The following is a 23714-nucleotide window of genomic DNA, read 5'->3' on the forward strand; positions in this document are numbered from 1 at the left end:
TCTCTTCCTCCCTCCCTTTCCCTCTCCTCTCCTCTCCTCTCTTCTCCTCTCCTCTCTTCTCCTCTCCTCTCTCTTCCTCTCTCCTTTCCTCTCCACTTCTCTCTCTCTCTCTCTCTCTCTTTCTCTCTCTCTCTCTGTATAAAAATAATAACATAAAAAGATTTTGAGAGTGATGTTACATGGGGACAGGACCAGTTGAAGGGGGAGAAGGAAGAATAAATATGATAGAAATATAATACGCATGAAGGAAATTTTCAAAAATTTAAAATGTGGAAGATAAAGCATTAGAAAGATTTCAGGGGCTTTTCCAGTTAAATTACTTTACCACATACATGACTGGTGGATTTAAGGACCCAGAGAGGTCATGGATATCACAAGAAAACCTACAGAATCAATTAACCTGGGGCCATAAGGGCTTACTGAGATGGATCCACCAACCAGAGAGCATACATGTGAGATACCTGGGCTCCTTACACATATGTAGCAGATGTGCAGCTTGGTCTTATTCATATGGGGCTTCTAACTGCGGAAGCAGGGATGTCTCTGGTTTTGCTTCCTGCCTTTGGATCTCTTTTTCCTAACTGGGATGCTTAGTCTATTCTCAACAGGAGAAGATGCACCTAGGCCTAATGCAACTTGATATGCCAAGGTAGGTTGATATCTATGGGAAGCCTCCCCTTCTCTGAGGAGAAAGGGAAAGGGATGGGAGGAGGGGAGGTGAGAGGGAGAGACTAGGGGGAGAGAAGGGAGGAGAAGCTGTGATCTGGATGTAAAGCCAATAAACTAATTAATTACAATCTTGGTGTAAGCACTACAGAACTGCCACCATTCTATGACAATATTCACTTTTTGAGTACAGGTTTGTGTTACCTATAAAAAAATCAACATTTTATGCATTGATTAATGTGTTTTAGGAAATAGTAGAATCATTTTAGAATCACTAGAATTACTGTCTCCAAACTGCTTATTTAGTCCTATCTAATGACTTCTATAATGTATGTTTTTCTATAACATAATTGTGTTTCTATTTGTTATCCTGTAAACACCACTAACTCATGGATATCTGTGAAAATGGGAAATCAAGAAAAATCAGAAAAATCAAGTCTTATTCCATTTAAAATCTGACTACCCTTCTGAGGCAAGAGAAATGTAGCTTCTGTTAATGAGTTAACCAGCTTTTACAACTACACAAAATATATAGTTTTCCTTTGGGAACATAATTTTTTTTATGAGTTTAAATTCATTATATGATAATGCTGTGTTTCAAACATCTGCTGTGGTGTGAGGTTAGGAGGAAGCACTGCAGGGAAGAAAAATCAATGCACCAAAAATAAAATGAAAAAATAAATTATGACTCTATTATGGTCCAATAAATAATGTGGTTGGCTTTTCTTTTAATAAATATAGATGAGTGTTTCCATGTGGAGGAATCTAGAAAAATCATGAGAAAATTAATTTGCAAAAAAGTGTGTGTGCCTGGGCTGAAAGATTCCATTATTGTAACTATTTTTTCTCAGTTTTCATTTCATTGGTACATTTAAGTGATCTCTTTACTTTTTTGATAGCAGCACAGTTGGGTTAAATACTTCTTTTTTGGATCATTACTGACTTAGACTATTTTCAAAAGTAACAGATTTATAACCCATAAGCAATTTGAATCACCTACATTTTATTTGAACTATGTGGAAGTAAGAAAATAGTAAGACACAGATAGCAAACTATTAGTTGAGAGAATATATAAAGTTATTTTGTTAAATGAGCTTAATAAAATTATGCTTTATAAATTTTCAATTATGTGTGCCATGCTAAAATGTTAAGAATGTGTTGATAATTTGATGTCTATTTTTAAATGCTTCCCAGCCTCAGAATCAATTAATATTCTTATTAAGACATGCAGAGAGTTTTAAATAGAATTGGTTCTTTTTACATTTCATTGTGGAGAATTTATTTTTGACTCCAAAATCTCATTGTTATTACAAAACTGAGAGGTGAAATTACAACTGTAGGTTTATATAATTTATAAAATTATTTTGTTATATGACAATATTTTATGGATTACTAATCTTCAAAATAATATATTGAATTACAATTCTTGGCTATAAAATGTTTACTATATTTACATGTATACTGAAGAAGTAAATTTTCAGATTAACATAAAGGATGATTTTAAAATACTTTGATTTGGATATTTTAACATCTCTTTCTAAACACTAGTCAAGGACATCCCTTCTTTCTACATTAAGATCTTTAGATAGGCTCTCTGGATGGGTATAAGCCAAATATCATTAGCATCCAAATTCATGTGGAAGAAATCATAACAAGCTGTCACCACAAACCCATAATGGCAGAGAGAGGCAGTCAATTTCTTGACTGAAATCCAGAAATGTCATTAAGTATTCTTGTCTGCTTCATTCTTGCCAAAGGTCAAAGAGGCCAATAATGCTTGAAGAATTCTGATCTCTGGTCTTCTTCCTAAACAGTAATAGGATTCTCTCCTTAGGAAGGTGGTATTTTAAAATAGTACTGAGGTCTTATCAAGAGAAAATCCCCCATTGGTCAAGAGGGTGAATCTCAGGCCCTGGTGCAGATCTACTATCTAAATGGTGCCAGGCAAATCTTGTGGCTAGGAGATCATACCTGGAAATGTGAGCTCACCTTAAATCAGAAGAATAAATAATTTTTGTCTTAGAGACCTGAGTAAGGATTATTGAGTCAAATAGTACTAAATAGACTTTTCCCTTTCTAGTGCAGTTTCTTACTCCAAGATAGGAAGAAAAACAAGAGCAAACACCTTAATGAGTTTGTAGAAAAGAATGTTTAAAAATAAGGGGGTGGCATTTTATAAGAAATATTGAATATGAGTATTTTCTATCAAATATTATAAACATCCTTAGGCATGGAATTTGAAATTTTTAAAAGATTTATTTATTTTATTTATATGAATATGCTGTTGATGTCTTCAGACCCACCAGAAGAAGGCATAGGATACCACTATACATGGTTGTGAGACACCATGTGGTTGCTGGTAATTGAACTAAAGACCTCTGGAAAAGTAGTCAGTGCTCTTAACTAATGAAACATCTCTCCAGTGCAGTTTGAATCTTTTTATCTCTCCATCCTTGTTTTTATACAAATGTTTTAATTTTTCTACCTGGTAAAACAAAACATATTATTGTACAAAATCCTCATGTTATATACAGGAATATGATGGTCTAAAGAAACAATCCTTTTTCCGTGCAACAGTGACACCATTCTTCTTCCTTTTTAATTTCTTTTGTCAATATCTTTAATACTAGTCAATACTATCAGAAAAAGAGGTTGGGCCTCAGCCAATAGGAAACAGGCACACTTACCACCTGAGGTAGAATAAAATCAAATGTGAGTTCACTCTCTTAAGAGTACCCTCTTAATCAAGAATAAGCTTTTGTTTTGCTTAGAAAAGAAAACAACAAACAAACAAAAGAACTAAGAATTTCAAACTTTAATAATGAGAGAATACAAAAAGAAGTTATAAACACACACAATGGTCATGTAAACACACTCTTTACATTCACCCAAAGTTTTCCATGTGATACAGTAGGATAAGATTAAAGAGAATAATAGGTCAATGACTTATTTTATTAATACTTGTTGGAACCAGGTAATTGGAATCAGATAGTTAGCAGCAACTATCTGATGGAGTGGAGTGTAGATCCTATCATATTTTGAGAGAATTGATAATGAAGAATACATATGAAAAGAAAAATAATTAAAACCATGTAATGCATAGTTGAAAATGTCGCTGTCTCTTCCCTTTCAAAGGTGAAAATCATCTTTTCAGTTATAATCAAAAAATCCAAAATTAGTATTGCATGCTAAAGATTCATTCTAGATAGTATATTTACTGATTGCATGCATTTAAAGTCAAATCTACTCAAGTTTAATTATCTCTGCCTTTGACTCTTAAAAACTCAAACAAATCAAGTTAAACATTCTAACTGAAAGGATACAACTACAAGGCACGCTATGTCCTTACGGTCAGTTTACAGCTCAAATCTTATTCGCATGTCTTAATACGATCTACAATTCAGTGTTTGCTTACAAAACTATTCCAAACTATTACGACTTTGTTAGCAATTATTACATTTCTATTACATGAAATGTCCTTAGTGGATCTTGGAAGTATTTACACACTAGAAATTTGATACACAAGTTTGTGTGGTATGTGTGCATGTCCATCTCGTTTTCTTGACATTATTTCTCGACCTTTTGACACAATATATGGACACAGATGAAATTATCTTAACCCCACAATAGTCAGTTTTCTTTTCCATTAATTTGTGAACATCCTTTGAGTTGAAAGATGACCTGATTACTTTTGAATATATGGTTTTCTTCCATCTCTATTTTGAGGCATGTTTAGGATGGCACTTGGTTCTCAATAGCTTTCATTCATAAAGTATTGACCTATGGTAACTAAAAGGCATTCTGATCAACTGGTCCCCTTTATTCACCGCGAAACCTTCTTGCTCAGATAGTTTTCTATATCTCATATAGTTCTTTCCTTAAAGGTGCCATTATAAAACACAAAGTTATTGAAGACAGAATGAATTATATTTCATTCAAAATATTGAAAATATACCTTAAGTAGAGATGTTCTTTGAAATATGAATTACCAATAAAATACCTCTCTGTGTTTATATTAATGTTTTATTTCTTGCCTTGGAAGTTTTATGTTGGCCTAACCTAACTGTAAAACTCTTCACTAAGAATTATTTAAATGTCTGTGTAATTGCTTTTTAAAATTGTGGACCATGCTCTGTTCCTATTTTCACTTATTTAGGATGCTACATAATTAATAATTCCTTGGTTTTAACCAAACACAGTTTAGGTATAAACATTATCAAACACTATAGACATCAATTGTCTTTTTATTTGTATGTCATCAGAGTAGGTAAGGATGGAATTGTTCTTTTAAATTCTGACCATGATTTTTTTTCACAATATATTAGAAAAAGTCACAGGAATTTACTTTTAAAATATAACATAGTGTTATATTCTATACCTAAGAAACCTGTTCTCGTATTGAGAATTCAGTAGTTCTTTAATTTACGAAAGTTGTTGAAAACGTAGTAATGCCTTCAAATATCTCAGAAATATTTAGCTTCTTATTCACTGACTTCACCTTTTCCTTGTTTCTGTTGTGTAAGTGTGGCCAAAGGCATAGGCAAGTAGAGAGCTAAACTTAGTTTACCACAGTATGAGAGGCAAAGGTCATCCTTTGTTAGTCAACCAAACTCTGAGTATAGGTGGTAAGGGATCTGTTTCTCTGTCTGTCTGTCTATATCTATCACCTATGTATCTATATATCTACATATCTATGTATCTATTGACATGTCATCATCTATCTATGTATCAAGCAAAATGACCTTATAAATAGGAAACACATTTTTGTTTGATTATTAAAAGAGATTGATATGTTTGTCTCAGAGTTGGCCATTCTATGACTGTAAACGCTTTCAGATGGTCATTATATTTTCTAAATTCTCAGTAAGGTCTGATGATGAGTTGTTTAAAAATTAAGTAGGCTTATAGCCATGCCATGTTTAACTTCTTCTCTGCATCTAAGATGTGAACTGATATTTTCCTTTATTAATAGTAAAAAATTATTTAGAAATGGTTAAGCCCATAAGTAAACTTGGGGATCAGTATTCAATGCCTTTATTTTTTTTTTAGACAAGTGAATTAAAGCCAAATATATCAAATACATGTAATACAAAAATAGAAGTACTTTAACATACTGCTCTGTGATTTGATGGTCATAGCATTGCAATGGAAAGTACAGAGGATTCACAACTCAAAAAATACTAGGAGAGCTACACAGAGAAACCCTGTCTCGAAAACAACAACAACAACAAAAAATACTAGGAGATCATACTTAGTGCATTATGTCACTGCACACATACAACTGAACTTATACTAGTGACAGCAGCAACCAAACCACTTGGAAGAATGATTACACTTCACAGAATAAAGAAGAAAGAGAGGGTCATTGTGTTAATATGTGGCAGTAGGTGAAGAATGGAGTGAATGAGTTTCTGTTACATCTCTGCAAACTCACTGACATCTAAAAAGCCATATCCCTGGAGATTTCTGGAGTTATTATACCCTGTCAAGATATAATGCAATTAGGCAGAAATCAAACCATGGGATGACAGAATGTTTGAAAGCATTACAGGTAGTTAAGACCCTATGATTTGTATGTGTATCATTTCTATGACACCAATACTCTGTTCAGTCACTGCACTGTCCCTTACCTTCTACAAGGTGAAAAGATTTTCACCTGTATAGTTTGCTACTTAATATCCTAGCATTGAATCCTTTTTTTGTTATGATTAGAGTTTTACATCTTATGATATAAAAATCTTTCCCCAATTTTGTAATATTAAGCCACCTTTAAATATTATAAGAATAACTGACTGAGGCACAGCTAGCTTTAATTCAATAAAATAAAGCTCAAAACACACACTGAACCCTACACAATAACAGTGGAAGACTTCACCATCCCATTCTCACCAATAAACAGAAAATAAACAGACACAGTGAAACTAATAAAGGTTATGAACCAAATTGATTTAAAAGATATCTGCAGCATATTTCACCCTAAAACAAAACAACCTACTTTCTCATTACCCCATGGTGCCTTCTCCAAAAATGATCAGTCAGAAAATAAGCCTTACCATACAAGAAGATTGAAATAATCCCATGCATTCTATCAAATCACCACAGAGTAGGGCTAGACTTCAATAACAACAAAGATAACAGAAAACTCACATACTCACAGAAACTGAACAACTCTCTACTTAATGATATCTTGGTCAGGGAAGAAATAAAGAATGAAATAATAGACTTCCTAGAATTCAATGAAAATGATGCCACAGCATACACAATGAAAGTAGTGCTAAGAGGAAGATTCATAGCACTAACTGCCTTCTTAAAAAAATTGGAGAGGTCCTACATTAGGAACATAGCGGCATACCTGCAATCCCTAGACTGAAAGGAAGCAAACATACCCAAGAGGAGTAGAAGGGAGGATATAGTCAAACTCAGGAACAAAATCAAGCAAATAGAAACAAAGAGAACAATACAAAGAATCAACAATACCAAAAGCTAGCTCTTTGAGAAAATCAACAAGATAGACAAACCCTTAGCCAAGCTAACTAAATAATCCAGAGGTAGTATCCCAGTTAACAAAATCAAAAATGAAAAGGGAAACAAAAAACAGAAACTGAGGAAATTTAAAAACAATCAGATCTTACTACAAAAGCCTAGAAAATCTAAATAAAATGGATTATTACTACAACTAGAAAATCTAAAAAATGGATTATTTTCTAGACAGATAAGATATACTAACTTCATTTCTAAATAGTCCCACATTGCCCAAGGAAATAGAAAAACTCACTAAAAACCCAATTTAAAAAAAAAAAATAGAGCCATATGGCTTTAGTGCAGAATTCTACCAGACCTTCAAAGTAGAGCTAATACCAACACACATCAAATTATTTATTAAAATAGAAGCACAAAAACCACTACCTAATTCATTCTATAAACCAAAGTTACTCTGATACCTACACCATACAAAGACACAACAAAGAAAGAGTACTTCAGACCAATTTTGTGTATGAACATTGATGCAAAAATACTCAATAAAATTGTAGTCATCAGGGAAATGCAAATCAAAACAACCCTGAGATTCCAACTTACACCAATCAGAACGGCTAAGATGAAAAAGTCAGGTGACAGCACTTCTTGGCAAGGAAGCGGGAAAGGGAAACATTCCATCCACTATTACTGGTGGGATTGCAAATGCAAATGGGTACAACCAATCTGGAGGTTTCTCAGAACATTGGAAATTAGATCTTCCTGAAGACTCAGCTATACCACTCTTGGGCATATACCCAAAAGATGCCCCATCATACCACAGAGACATGTGCTCCATTATGTTCATAATGGCCTTATTTGTAATAGCCATAAGCTGGAAACAACTCAGATGCCCCACAAGTTAAGAATGGATATAGAAGATGTGGTTCATTTGTATGAAATACTATTTAGTTATTAAGATTGAGGACAGCATGTGATTTGGAGTCAAATGGATGGAACTAGAAAATATCTTCTTGAGTGAGGCAATCAAACCAGAAAAAACATGAATGGGATGTACTCACTAATAAGTGGATATTATCCCCCAAAATACAAAATACCTAGGATAGAACCACAGAACTTGAGAAGGTTAACAAGCAGAAGGGCCAATGTGAAGATGTTTCAATACCTCTTGGAAAGGAGAATAAAACAATAAGGGGAGGCAGAGGGAGGGAGGGATCTAGGTGGAAGAGGAGAAGGAGAGGGGGAAAGGGAACATGATTAGGTATCGGAGGTGACTGCAGAGAAACCCTGAGGGTCATTAGGATGAATAGAGATATGCAACTTTGGGGAGTGGGAGGTAGGTAGAAAGTACCAGAGACTTGGGAGGTGAGAGACTTTTAGGACTCACCTTAGATGAAATGCCCAAGAGTGGGGAGAGGGAACTTGTAGAGCCTACCTCCAGTAGAAAGACAGTACATCAAGTGGAAGGATGGGGTTGGCATCTCACAGCCAAAAATTGTGACCCAGAAATGTGTCTGTCTAAAAGAACTGCAAAGATAAAAATTGATAAGAGACTGAGGGAAAGGAGGTCCAGTAACTGGCCCAAATTGGTATCCAGCTCAAGGAAAGGCTCCAAAGCTTGACACTATTAATAATGCTATGGTGTGCTTACAGACAAGAGTCTGGGATTGCTCTCCTCTGAGAGGCCCAACAAGCAGCTGACTAAAAAGCAGATACTTATACCCAACTGATGGACAGAAGTTGAAGACTCCTATGGTTGAATTTGGGAAGGGCACGAAGAACCTGAGGAGGAGGGCAATCCCATAGGAAGACCAGCAGTCTCAACTAACCCCTGGGATCTCTCTCAGACACTGATCCACCAAACAGGCAGCATATAGGAGCTGATCTGAGGCCCATGGCACATATGTAGCAGAGGAGTGTGGGGTCTGGCCTCAGTGGGAAAAGAGGCCCCTAACTCTTGAGAGTCTTAAGGCCCTAGGGAATGGGGAAGCCTGTGTTTGTGGGGGTCATCCTTTTGGAGACAGGGGAAAGTAGGAATGGGATGAGTAACTTTGGAAAATGGACTAGGAGGTGCACAAAAGCTGGACTGTAAAAAATAATAGTAATAAAAATAAGGAGATATCCATATTTAAATAAATAATGTGATTTGTATTTTATATAAGGGATATAGGTATCAATACATTTCACATTACTCCAACAATCTACATAATTTCTTTGTTTTAGTGTATTTTATGAAGGTAAGTAACTAAATAAATACAAAGCAATTCAACCATCTTTGAACATTCTAATATTTATCTTTGTTCAACAAACATTTAATAAACTGCTGTTGTCTTCCATCTAGTACCACTTGGCAAGATTACTTTTGATTTTCAGTTGTCTTAGTCAGGGTTTCTATTCCTGCACAAACATCATAACCAAGAAGCAAGTTGGGGAGGAAAGGGTTTATCCAGCTTACTTCCACATTGCTGTTATCACAAAGGAGGTCAGGACTGGAACTCAAGCAGGTCAGGAAGCAGGAGCTGATGCAGAGGCCATGGAGAGATGTTCCTTACTGGCTTGCCTCCCCTGGCTTGCTCAGCCTGCTCTCTTAGAGAACCCAAGACTTCCAGCCCAGGGATGGCACCACCCACAATGGGCCCTTCCCCTTGATCACTAATTGAGAAAATGCTCCACAGCTGGATCTCATGAAAGCACTTCCCCAACTGAAACTCCCTTCTCTGTGATAACTCCAGTCTGTATCAAGTTGACACACAAAACCAGCCAGTACATCAGTCAATGTTTGTTTCAGCTCTTATTATATCCCTACACCAAGCACAGGATCACTAGGAGATAATCACTAATGTGCTCTTCCACAACTCTGAAAGTTAATCTACCATGGTAAACTTGTTTGCAATCATAAATGAACATGTATAGTCTCATTATATGCATGGCTCAAGTGTGTGCCACATGGGCCCATGTTTGTGTTGATCGTACCCCCTTCATATGATCCCAGTTTGTCTTTCATCAAAGGCAGAAAGATGATGAAGAGCATCTGTAGATTGAATAAGAACTAATTTTTGCCAGTAACACAGACATAGTATCTGCTAGAGAACATTAGTACTGCCAGTGGAATGGTGGGTGCATTCCTTCACATGCCAGTAAAACTGAAAATCATAGATACGACATATGTACCATTTCACTCCAGAAATAATGTATCATAATGCCATCTGAAGAAAACTGGTTACCTGAAATCCAAGAAAATATAATACTGCTCACTATGTTGAAGAGTTTTATCCATAGTTAAATGCAAGTTGAATACTGCTACTGTAGCAAATATGCTGGAGGCTTAGAAAGATACATATTCAAAAATGACAAGATGTTTCATTATTCCATTCTTGTGGCCTAATTGTTACCAAGGTAACCAACTACTATCTGATTAGATTTGAGGTCTGCTCTACGAAGAGAGTGAGAGGATTTTGGAGGTCACAGTCCCAAAGGGAATGTCTTTATCAATTCCCTCCCTTGAAGGCTCAGGGATCCATGAGAAGAAAAGGTGGAAAGAGTGTAAAAGCTAGAGGTGGTGGATGATTTTGTGGACACAACAAGACTGATACATACATGAATTTACTGTCTTTGACAGGAGCACAAGATGCACATATACAAATCAGACAAAACCCAGCACTGAGTAGGGAATGTAAACAGGAAATACTACTCTAATTAGAAGGCTACTTGCAGCTGAGATCCACTGGGAAAGGAAAAGTCTATCTTCAGTAAAATGTCATTCCAGGGCAGAACACATATTCAGGAATAATTGGCCAACAAAAAAATAGACTACTTGGTATTTTTGTTTAATTGTTGTTATTGTTTTGCTTGGGATTTTTGTTTTTGGCATATTGGGAATCTATGAATTATGTGTAATTTTGTATTATTTTGCTACTTTTGGCTTGTTGATTCATGCTTTTCATTTTTCCTTGTTTCTGTATTTTTTTTTTAAGAGAGAGAGGATAAAATTGGATGGGGAGGAAGGAGAAAGGGTCTGAAGATCTGTGAGGAAATGATGAATGGGAATATGATCAAAATATTCTTTATGGAAAAATATGGCATGGACTGTCTATTTGTAAACACTGGCCATCATGATCAGAGTCTGTTGTCTGATATAATTATTAAGTCATGTATGCAAGTGGGCCCAGAATTATTGTGGTTTGGGATGGGAAATTCATTTTGGAAACTGACTATAAACAAAATGAGACATTGCAAATAAGATGGAGAAACATGTATTCTAGACACATATCCCACACACATTACTGTGTTGCTAGAATCCCAATTCATATGAATGAACAGGAGAGATGTTCTTTGTATCAGGTGACGAAAAAGAAAGAAGGAAAGGAGGAAAGAAGGAATGGCAATCCAGTCTGTATCTGCCAGTATCATGGTGTATTTCCAAGGGTTGTTCTCTGGTAAGAGTGGTTATTATATTGGGAATGATCGAGGGTATTTAACAGTGAATTATTAATCTGTTTCTATCATTCTTTCCACCCACTAGACATTTTTCAATATAGCATCATACCTTAAGGAAATGTACCATGTAAATGGAGCAAAGTTGACTATATTGGATTCAATATTTGTTGGAGGAGCAAAAATACTAAATAAATTACCATATTCATTTTGTTTCAAGTTAATAATATTCTACTGCAGAAAATTTAATCTTGCTTATGCAGATGGAATATCATCACAGTCTGAGAATATAAAATGTTTTTGAATTGTTCTTACCATAGGCTATTTAAAAAGGCCATATTAGAGAAGTGGGCTCATTTTCGAAAAAGGTTATAACAACATACAGGAGAATCACTGGGACCTATAATATACTAACTTAAAGATGAAGCCACACAGATTGAAATATATGTCTTGAAAGTTTTGTTCCACTACACAATTTGTTCTATGAAGCCACAATTATACTTATACCTATACCACACAAAGACCCAACAAAGAAAGAGAACTTCAGACAAATTTATCTTATCTTTTCTTTTTTTCTTTTTCTCTTCTTTTTTCTTTCTTTCTTTTTCTTTTTTGAGACAGGGTTTCTCTATATAGCCCTGGAACTCACTCTGTAGACCAAGTTAGCCTTGAACTCAGAAATCCTCCCAAGTGCTGGGATTAAAGGAGCATGCCACCACCACCCGGCGACAAATTTATCTTATGAATATTGATACAAAGTAGTCACTAAAATTCTCGAAAACTGAATCCAAGAACATCAAAACTATCATCCATTATGATTAAATAGGCTTCATTCAAGTGATACAGGGGTGCTTCAATATACAAAAATCCATCAACATAATCCACTATATAAAAAAAAAAAAAACTCAAAAGAAAAAAAACACATGATCATCTCATTAGACAATGAGAAAGCTTTTGACAAAATTCAACATCCCTTCATGGTAAAAGTCTTGGAAAGACCAAGAATTCAAGGCCCATACCTAGACATAGTGAAGGCAAACAATAGTACGCAGTAACAAAGTAGCCATCATCAAACTAAATGGAGAGAAACTTGAAGCAATCCCACTAAAATCAGGGACCAGACAAGGCTGCATACTCCCTCCCTATTTCTTCAATATATAGTACTCAAAGTCCTAGCCAGAACAATTAGACAACAAAACGAGGTTAAAGAGATTCAAATTGGAAAAGAAAAAGTCAAAATATCACTATTTGCACATAATATGAGAGTATACTTAAGTGACCCCCAAAACAACACCAGACAACAACTAAACCTGATAAACAACTTCATCAAAGTAGCTGGATATAAAATTAACTCAGACAAATCAGTGGCCTTCCTCTATACAAAGGATAAACAGGCTGAGAAAGGAATTAGGGAAATGACACCCTTCACAATAGTTACAAATAATATTACATACCTTGGTGTGACTCTAACCAAGCAAGAGAAAGATCTGTATGACAAGAACTTTAAGTCTCTGAAGGAAGAAATCAAAGAAGATCTCAGAAGATGGAAAGATATCCCATGATCATTGATTGGCAAGAATAATATTGTAAAAATGGCCATCTTGCCAAAAGCAATCTACAGTTTCAATGTAATCCCAACAAAATTCCAAATTAATTCTCCATAGAGTTAGAAAGAGCAATTTGTGAATTCATTTGGAATAACAAAAAGCCCAAGACAGTGAAAACTATTCTCAACAATAAAAAACCTTCCAGGAGAAAAAACAGCATTTTCAACAAATGGTGCTGGTTCAACCAGCAGCCACCATGTAGAAGAATGCACGTGTATCCATTCTTACCTCCTTGTACAAAGCTCAAGTCCAAGTGGATCAAGGATCTCCACATAAAACCAGACACACTGAAACTAATAGATGAGAACATGGGGAAGAGCCTTGAACACATGTGCACAGGAGAAAATTTCCTGAGCAGAACAGGCTCATGTACTAAGATCAAAAACAGACAAATGGGACCTCATAAAATTGCAAAGCTTCTGTAAGGCAAATGACACTGTTAATAGGACAAAACTGCAATCAATAGATTGGGGAAAAAATCGTCACACCACATCTGATAGAGAGCTAATATCCAAAATAAAGATCTCAAGAAGCTAACCACCAAATAACCAAACAACCCAATCAAAACATGGGGTATAAGTACTAAACAGATTTCACAGCAGAGGAATCTTGAATGGCTGAGAAGCACCTAAAGAAATGTTCAAAGTCTTTAGTGATCAGAGAAATGCAAATCAAATTGACCCTGAGATTCTACCTTACACCAATAATAATGGCTAAGATCAAAACCACAGGTAACAGTACACGTTGGAGAGGATCTGGAGAAAGAGGAACACTCCTGCATTGCTGGTGGGATTGCAAACTGGTACAAACACTCTGGAAATCAATCTGGAGGTTCCTCAGAAAATTGGAAATAGATCTACCTGAAGATCCAGCTATACAGCTCTTGGGAATATACCCAAGAGATGCCCCACCATGCCACAGGGGCATGTGTTTCACTATGTTCATAGCAGCCTTATTTGTGATAGCAAGAAGCTGGAAACAACCTAGATGTCCCAGGACAGAATAATAGATACAGAAAATGTGATTCATTTACACAATGGAATACTACTCAGCTATTAAGAATGATGACATTCTGAGTTTTGCAGGCAAATTGATGGAACTAGAAAATATCGTCCTGAGTGAGGTAACTCAGACCCAAAATGAAATGCATGAGTTACAGGTATAGAAATGGAGAGGACCCTGAGGAAAAGATGGTCCAGAGAGAGGCCCAAAATGGGATCCATCTCAAGAGGAGTTCCCAAGGTCTGATACTATTATTGAGGCTATGGAGAACTAACAAAGAAGGACCTAGCATGAAGGCACTACAGAAGACCCAACAAGCAGCTGAGTCAGATGCAGACATTTCTAACCAACCAAAATGGTCAGGAGCAGCTGACCCCTATTGTTGAATTAGGGAAGGCTAAAAGAAGCTGAGGAGAAAGGTGTCCCAGTAGGAGGACCAGCAGTCTCAATTAATCTGGAGCCCTGAGATCTCTCAAACACTGGACCACCAAAGAGACAGCATACACCAGCTGATATGAGGCCCCAACACACATACAATAGAGGACTGCCAGGTCTGTGTTCATTCAGAAATGATGCACCTAACCCTCAAGAGACTGGAGGCCCAGTGAATTTAGAGGTCAGATGGGGTAATGTGTGGGGACAGTCATGGTGAGACAGGGGGTTGTGAGGCGATATGAGATGTGGAACAGTCAGGGGGGATAAAATATAGAGTATAAAAAATAAATTAAATTAATTAATTAATTTAAAAAATGGGGTACAGAGCTAAACAAAGAATTTTTAACTGAGGAATATCAAATGGCTAAGAAACACTTGAAGAAATGTTAAACATTCTTAGTCATCAGGGAAATGCAAATCGTAAAACCCATGAGATTCAACCTCACACCAGTCAAAAACTCAGGTGACAGCAGATGCTGACGATGATGTGGTGGAAGAGGAACACTCCTCCATTGTTGGTGGGATTGCAAGATGGTACAACCACTCTGAAAATCAGTCTGGTGTTTCCTCAGAAAATTGCACATAGGAATGGTATAGCTGAGGACCCAGCTATACCACCACTCCTGGGCATATACCCAGAAGATGCTCTAATATGTAACAAGGACACTTGTTCCACTATGTACATAGCAGCCTTATTTATAAGAGCCAGAAGATGGAAACAACCCAGATGTCCTTCAACAGAGGAATGGAAACAGAAATGTAGTACATTAGAAACAATACCTTAACGAAATTCTTAGACAAATGGATGGAACTAGAAAATATCCTCCCACGTGAATTACCCAGTCACAAAAGAACACACATGGTATGCACTCACTGATAAGTGGATATTAGCCCCAAAACTCAGAATACCCAAAGTATAATTCACCAACCACACGAAGCTGAAGAAGAAGGAAGACCAAAGTGTGGGTGCTTCGGTCCTTCTTAGAAGGAAGAACAAAATTCTCAAGGGAAGAAATACTGAAACAAAGTATGGAGTAGAGACTGAAGGAAAGGCCATCCAAAGAGTGCCATACCTGGTGATCCATCCCATATACAGTCATATACATCCCATATACAGAAGTGCTTCCTGACAAACACCTAATTTAGCTGTCTCCTGAGAGGCTCTGCCAGAGCCTGACAAATACAGAGGCAGATGCTCACAGCCAACCATTGGAATGATCACAGGATCCCCAATGAAGGAGTTACTGAAAGGACTAAAGGAGTTGAAGGATTTTGCAATCCCATAGGAAGAACAACAATATCAACCAACCAGACCCTCCAGAGCTCCCAAGGACTAAAGGACCTACCAAAGAGTATATACAGAAAAAACCATGGCTCCAGCATCTTATGTACCAGAGGATGGCCTTGTTGGATCAATGGCAGGAGAGGCCCTTGGTCCCATGATTGCTTGATTCTCTATTTTAGTAAATGCCAGGAAGGGGAAGTGGGAGTGGGTCGGTAGGGGAACACTCTCATAGAAGCAGGGAATGGGGATGGGATAGGGCTTTTCCAAGGGGGGGGGGAACCAGTAAAGGGGATAACATTTGAAATGTAAATAAAGAAAATATCCAATTAAAAAAGAAGGTTTTGTTCCAAGTATGCAATAGAATATAGAGTAAGGGTTATAATGATGTAATATCTAGAACACATCTGTAGAACATGTCTGCTCCAAAAGTAAGGCTTGAGGTTAGAAAGAATCCATTTGTTACCACTTTATGAAGATGTCTGGGAGAATCTTCTTCCTATTTGTTGTTTATGGATTCTATACATTTTCAGATTTTGATTATAGGAAGCACTCCTACCAAGCGGCAAATATGAAATCACAATGACATGGGTGTCTTTATCCAGAATCCTTATCTTAAGAGATTAGTGATCTAACAGTAGTCGGATCCCAGCAATGTCAGTTGATACCACCCAAATTGTTGTATAAGAGGTTATTTATTTATATTTTTAATTATATGTGTTTGTGTGGGGAAATATTCATATGAGTGCAGGTACATATGCAAACCAGAATAAAACATCAGATGCTCTAGATAGACAATTGTGATTTAGTCAATGTGGGTTCAGGGCACTGCACTCACATCCTTTACTTTTCCTAACAGCTGATTCATTTTTCTAACCCAATACTGTGCAATTTATTAAGTATTCCTGTTTCAAATCTAGGTGACTCATCTGGGCATTTCCTGGTATGTGTTCACCAAACTTCTGTGACAAAGAGAAAAGTCTAGCAGACCTACACTTTTAACAGACCTAACGATAGCAAAAGATGAAAACCGAGATTTAGCTTTCTTAGGTTGAAGTGTGATAACTAAAGGATCTATTTAGACCTTAGTATACTGAAAGAAAAAATGTGTTGTGTCTTGCAATGAGCTTTCTTTCGTAGTAGATCATAAATGAAAAATTCATCTTCTATGCTAATGAGGGTTTTAATATTTTTAAAAGTAGATCCATTACAATTAGGACAATTGGGGTTTGAAGGGAATTGAAGGGGGCATAACCTGACCTAACAGAATACTGAGTATATATTTAAGAGAAAGGATAGGATACTGTAAAGTTTACTTCTGAAAAATCTATGGTGTTATCCCATAAGGAAAAAAAAAAAAAGGTTGTGATTTTACCAGCAATTAATGTTCAGTAGTTCATGAAAAATTATATAAGATAAGGCAAGATTTGTGGATTTCAAAGATGTTTGCTGGGGAAATTCAAAAGTACTTTGACGTAAGATGAGGAGAAAGAACTGCCTTTTATATTTAAGCAGCCTTAAGGTGAATGGTAGTGTGATACATTAACCAGGGAACACTGGAAGTCTTTAAAAGGATACACACACACACACACACACACACACACATATGAAAAAAGTAAAAACTTTAACTTTGGTTATGCCATTAACCATTTGAAATCCTCTGCAAATATCACACAGGCCTTGATAGGGTTAAAAGATGGTTTGGAGAATCAGCTGAACAAACTGACTGAATAAACTGACAAGAGGTAATTCAAATTCCAGATAGGGACAGGGTCACATAGGACTGTGTAGAAGAAAGAAGGAAGCTTGGGAGTAAGTTGTTACTAACTCAAGGATTTAGTAGCTGGGTAATAAAAGTACATTTGGAGAGTGAGACATTGGAGAAGCATTCACAGAGGTAAAACAGATGGTTGGTGCATCCTGTAACAAAGGAAAGAAAAGGATTCCAGAAGCAGGGGTAGACACTGGCATTGTATGGTGCTGACACAGCAAGTAGGAGGGAATAAAAATGTCATCATTTATCTGGTGGATGTGAGGCCAGGGGTAATATCAACAAAGGCTGTCTTGAGGAGGGGGATTCTACAAGTGAATAGCAAAGAAATGTTCTAATGAGAGGGAGTGCCTATAAGTTCAGCCATGAAAGGCCAGACATAGAAAATAGCAGGGAGGAAACAAGCCCTGCATCTTAGTTCTGCTATATTTGCTTCTTCAGTATCTCACTCTCCTTCTCATAAGAAGAAAAGTGAACTAACAGGGTTGAGGACTAACACAAGGCTCTAAGTCAGTGGAGTGATTTGATCTTCACAATATTCAGAAAACAATCACACGTATTCCACACTTTCTCTTCTGAACCTAAGTAGGTGTGTAGGCAGGGGAATGGTACAGTAGGTAAAGACATGTGTGGCTAAGTTTGATGACTTGAGCTAAATTTCTGGAACTTATAATGTGAAGGAGAATATCAATTCAGAAGAGCTGTCTTGTGACTTAAACAATCAAGCCATTGAATTTAGAGACACATGTATGCACACACACAGACACACACACACACACACTTGATGATATGGTAACAGATATTAAAACATTTATTTTTAAAATCTAAGCAGATATTAGGGATTGTACATTAAGGTAAAAGCAATACATGAAATTAAAAGTTAAATTCTGAAAATTCCCAAAATAAGACTGATCATTGATGCTGATCCTTAACTTTTGTTTGCTTTCTAAGTTTCAAATGCACAAAAATGACATGAAAAAAATATCTAGTAATATGTACTGGAAGCTGCTTTTTAATATTTCACTCTTAAGTGCTGAGCTTAGTATATTCATTAAATATAAGCTAACAGACCCCAATGTGACATTTATGTGCTTATATATTTCCAGATCTGAAGGACTGACATCTAAATTATATAAATCAATTATGAGGAAATTAGAACTTATACTATTAAATGTGTTTAAAGGGTATACCAACTTCACTACAGGGCAAGTTCCATTCTCAAGAATAGTTGGCCAACACAAGGCAAACTTCATAGTTTTTTAATGCTTTTTGTTGCTGTTTTACCTTCATTTTCTTTATTACCTTTAAATGTTTTTGTTTGTTTTGACTTGGGGTTTTAATTTTAATTGTTTATTTAATTATCATTTCAGAGACAAAGGACATGAAGTCAGATGGCTAGGAAGGTGGAAAAGATCTGGAGGGAGTTGGGGGAAAAAACAATACGATAAAAATACATAGTTTGATAATTTTAATAGTAGAAACTAAAAAGTGTTCTATCTCACATGTAAATATTAACTTTTATCCTTATGATATGTGTGTCATTAGAATACCTATAGAAGTTAGGTAGCTAGAAAAGGACTATGGGTGGGGGGTGAGTTTTCTTCAAGGAACAGAATATTGTACATAGTATTATAAAAGAATATGGAAGAATTAGAAAGATAAGAAGGTGTTTATAATTGCCAGATTCTGAGAGAGGGAAAATCAGTTTTCTTCAATATATGCACACAGACTATACCATAGTGGCTCCAACCTCAATGGTCAGACAATACAAATTGTATGCTATGCTTTTTTTTTTTTTAAATATAGGAAAAGAGTATGAAATTGGGTGGTAGGTTACAGAAAGATCTGACATAAGGTGGAGTTCTTAAAGAATAAAATTATAATAAAACAATGAAAAGTAACACAAGGAAGAAATATATAGATCAGGTAGTAATGTCTATAATTCATACCTAGTTCACTTTCATGTTTAAGAACAAAACATGGGTCAGGCAGTGGTGGCACACCCCTTTAATCCCAGCACTTGGGAGGATTTCTGAGTTCAAGGCCAGCCTGGTCTACAGAGTGAGTTCCAGGACAGCCAGGGCTATACAGAGAAACCCTGCCTCAAAAAAAAAAAAAAAAAAAAAAAAAAAAAAAAAAAAAAGAACAAAACGTACATCTTTCATGGTACAATATATGCAAATTTTTATTTTAATTTTCTAGATTGAAACTCTGAAGGATATGAGAAAAAAGCCCTGATATTCACATTTATGAATTCAGAACGCCCAGCTCCTGTTCTGTATTATTGGATAAGATAGTGAGAAAGGAAGGGTATAGAAGAAAGAGGAGAATGGGGAAGAGGGAAGGACAACACGTGAGGATGTAAGGGAGAAAGAAAAGGAGGAAGGGGAGAGAGAGAGACAGACACAGAGAGAGGTCAGAAAAGAAGGGGAAATTACAGAATAAAGAAGAGTAGTAACAGGAATGAAAGTAAGAAATAAATATTATAGATTATGAACAAACATTCTGTAATAAATGTCAGGGATTTCATATGTGTTTGTGTGTTATGTGTATGTCTTGTCTTTGTATTTTTAAAATCAAATCTACATTAATACTATTTATTCTTGTCTTAAGTTCTTGTCCTTTCAATTATTAATTGATGACAATGGTTAGAAAACATTCAATGGACAATTTTAGAAGTAAATACTACATTTATATAATTTTTCTATTTATTTTTGGAATTGTTCCATTTTATATCAAGTACTGTATATCCCTTAGCATATGCAGTAATTTATAATCATTTTAATTATTAGTAGGAACATACAGGAAAACTATTGTGTATATGTATATGTATATATATGTGTGTGTGTGTGTCTATAGAGAGACACACACACATAAACACTAATATATTTTATCCTGTTTATTGTTTATTTCAGGAAACCACAATGGATCTCGAACATATAACCTTCAGGATGAAGGTGACCATAGTTATATACAATTATATGAGCAAGATGAATGCTGAGTCACCTAGATGGTAAAAGGAAGGGTAGGAGACTACAGCTTAGAAATAGTTAAGGTAAAAGTCAGAGAAGACAAGACTCACAAAGGCTTACATGAGTCTTCTAGGGTAGGCATGGCTATTGTGTTTTCAACACAATGGATACAGAATGGATACAGAAATTGTGGTACATCTACACAATGAAGTACTACTCAGCTATTAAAAACAATGAATTTATGAAATTCTTAGGGAAATGGATGGATTCGGAGAATATTATCCTAAGTTAGGTAACCAAATCACAAAAGAGCACACATGGTATGCACTCTCTGATAAGTGGTTATTAGCCCAGAAGTTCGGAATACAGGAAGAACAACCCACAAACCACAAGAAACTTAAGAAAAAGGAAAACCTCAATGTGGATATTTCATTCCTTCTTAAAAGGGGGAACAAAATACCCACAGAAGGAGTTGTAGAGACTAATTATGGAGCAGAGACTGAAGGAAGGACAATCCAGCCTGATATAGCTGTCTTCTGAGAGGCTCTGACATTACCTGACTAATACAGAATTAGAGGCTCACAACCATCCATTGAACTGAGTACAGGGTCCCCAAGGAAGGAATTAGAGAAAGGACCAAGGAGCTGAAGGGTTTGCAGCCCCTTTGGACAAACAACAATATGAACTAGCTAGTACCCTCAGAGCTCCCAGGGACTCAACCACCAATCAAGGAGTACACATGGTAAGACTGATTGCTCTGGCAGGGTGTGTATAGTAGAGGATTGCAAAGTCAGTCATCAATGGGAGGAGAGGCCCTTGGCCCTGTGAAGGTTCTCTGCCCCAGTGTAGTGGAATGCAAGGGTCAATAAGTGAGAGAGGGTGGAGTTGCAAGCAGGGGAAGGGGGTAGGCAACAGGGGTCTGTCCTTGTTTTTTTTTTTTTTTTTTTTTTTTTTTTTTTTTTGTTGTTGTTGTTGTTGTTTTTGGAGGGAAAACTGGGAATGGAGAAATCAGATGACATGTAAATAAAGAAAATATCTAATAAAAAAGGAAAAACAAGAAAGATCATCTACATATTGAAGTATGATTGTTGAAACTCTGGGTACTCCTGTAAATGGTGACTCCTCTAGTAACATGTACCATGTCTCTTTGATAACCAACACTTTATGCTCTTGAAATAAAATATATGTTCTCACCTTCAAAAAAAAAAACATCTGGTTCTCAGCCCTGCAGGGCAAGAGCTTTTACCTATGGAGCCACCCCCACCCTCTTTACATAAATTCTTAAGATAAGTTAATGTTTCACAATCTAATGAAGCTACCATCCTTATACAATGCCAGTAGGGAGCAAAGACAACTAAAAAATGTCGTTTTGATTACTTGCCCCAAATTTCCTACATGCTTACAAAACATCCTCTTGAAATCATAGATGAATCATTATAAATACAAAATAAATGCTAGATTTCCTGTTAGATGTCTTGTGAATTTTTTCCTAGTTCCAATGAACAAATGTTAAATATGTTTTCTTTTTTAAAAAATGACCTAGCCCAGAGTAGTTTTACTAAAGTGCCCCCTCTTAAGTCCCTTGAAATTTAACCCACTATCTCAATAGTTTACAGAGCTACCTCCCCCCACCGTGTGTGTGTGTGTGTGTGTGTGTGTATGTGTGTGTGTGTGCGTAATTTCAACAAGAATGATTTTTTTTTTTATGTTTTGTTTCCTATAGAATCCAGCAAATGAAATAGATTCAAGTGTATTTTTTCAGACCATGGGGAGCAGCAAGTTCACCACCACTATGCCAGATGTATAATGACAAATATAATGAATGTATAGGGCATCTCAGCAGAGGAGGGATTCTTCCCCTTAGCCTATGAGGATGTAAGATACTGAATTAGTGAGCTGCACATACAGATTGCCAAGAGGAACATGTTACTGGAAGCAGCTAAAGCAAAGAATACCAAATGCCTCTTTGGTTTATGAGTGGTCACTTTTCAAAGAGACACACATGGATAGAGCGGAGTGACTCCTGGCCAATGCAAGCAAAGTAATGCAAGCTTTCACAAGCGTCTCAGGGAGGACACTTCCATCATATATTCATGGTAGCTTGTCTGTATGAGTCTAGTTGATGGAATAGTACTATCAATTCACCTGGCACCCAATCTCAGACCCCTTCCCTTTCCCAGCTAGTAAATCTTGGCTGTCAGTTATGGGAGCTGATGGGAAATGATAGCCTTATTGAGCTGCTTCAGGAACTGTAACTCATTTGTTCTCAAGACCAAGCCTGACAGCCCTTGCATTTCTCCTTTCCAGTAAAATTGAGCATAAATCACTTTATCAGTTTTCCACGTGACAGTTTATCAGAATTTTGGAATTCTATATGAAGTCACTGGAGCTGGTGACAGGAAATGAGACAAGTTATATCTTGTAGCTGACGAGGACTTCCCTTAAAGGGATTAGTGCTACCATAAAAATGCCACTGGGACTGAACCAAGAAGGATGTTTTTCTTCTTTAAAGACAGCCTATCAGATTTCTTATTTTTAAATAAGATTTTTTGGTTCTTCTTGTTGTTTTTGGCATGGGAAAGAAAGAGAAGGTAGAGTTGTGAAATATGATCACGTGAAATGTGATCACGTGAAATATGATCACGATTTTCAAAACGGCCTAATCAACCTAATCGAATTTAGTGCTACTGTTGCCTATGTTCCATGGTGATGTCTCCACAGTAAGGATATGCAGTTTCAGGGTCTGGTACAGTACTCAGAGAAATTGCATCAAATTTGTTAAGTAATTTACTTACCATCACCTATAGCCAAACTTTCTTCCTCAATAACAGATTTCAAGTATACAAAAGTTGTGATAACTAGAAATACAAGTAACTGTGATGCCCTGGTTGCTTTGGGCATCCCAATTTCATAAGGTGGTGTGAAGATCCAGCAAACAAAATTACAAAGAAAATTAGCCCTACACTAAGTGCTTGTACATGTGTTTATATATACAAGGAAATTCATGTTGAATGGAATTGATATGACCATAAGGAATACAACAAACTATTTCTTGTGAGGTAAAAAATATT

At 36.3% G+C, this 23714-nt stretch overlaps 1 protein-coding gene across 5 annotated transcripts in view; it reads right to left on the reverse strand.

The window, feature by feature from the left end:
• The window catches only part of Nkain2 (sodium/potassium transporting ATPase interacting 2), a 1006098-nt gene that overhangs the window by 421380 nt on the left and 561004 nt on the right, over positions 1-23714 (reverse strand). The gene's annotated exons all lie outside the window — the stretch shown is intronic.

This window comes from Mastomys coucha, unplaced genomic scaffold (genome assembly GCF_008632895.1).
Source record: "Mastomys coucha isolate ucsf_1 unplaced genomic scaffold, UCSF_Mcou_1 pScaffold2, whole genome shotgun sequence".
In the NCBI taxonomy this organism is placed as follows: Eukaryota; Metazoa; Chordata; class Mammalia; order Rodentia; family Muridae; genus Mastomys; species Mastomys coucha.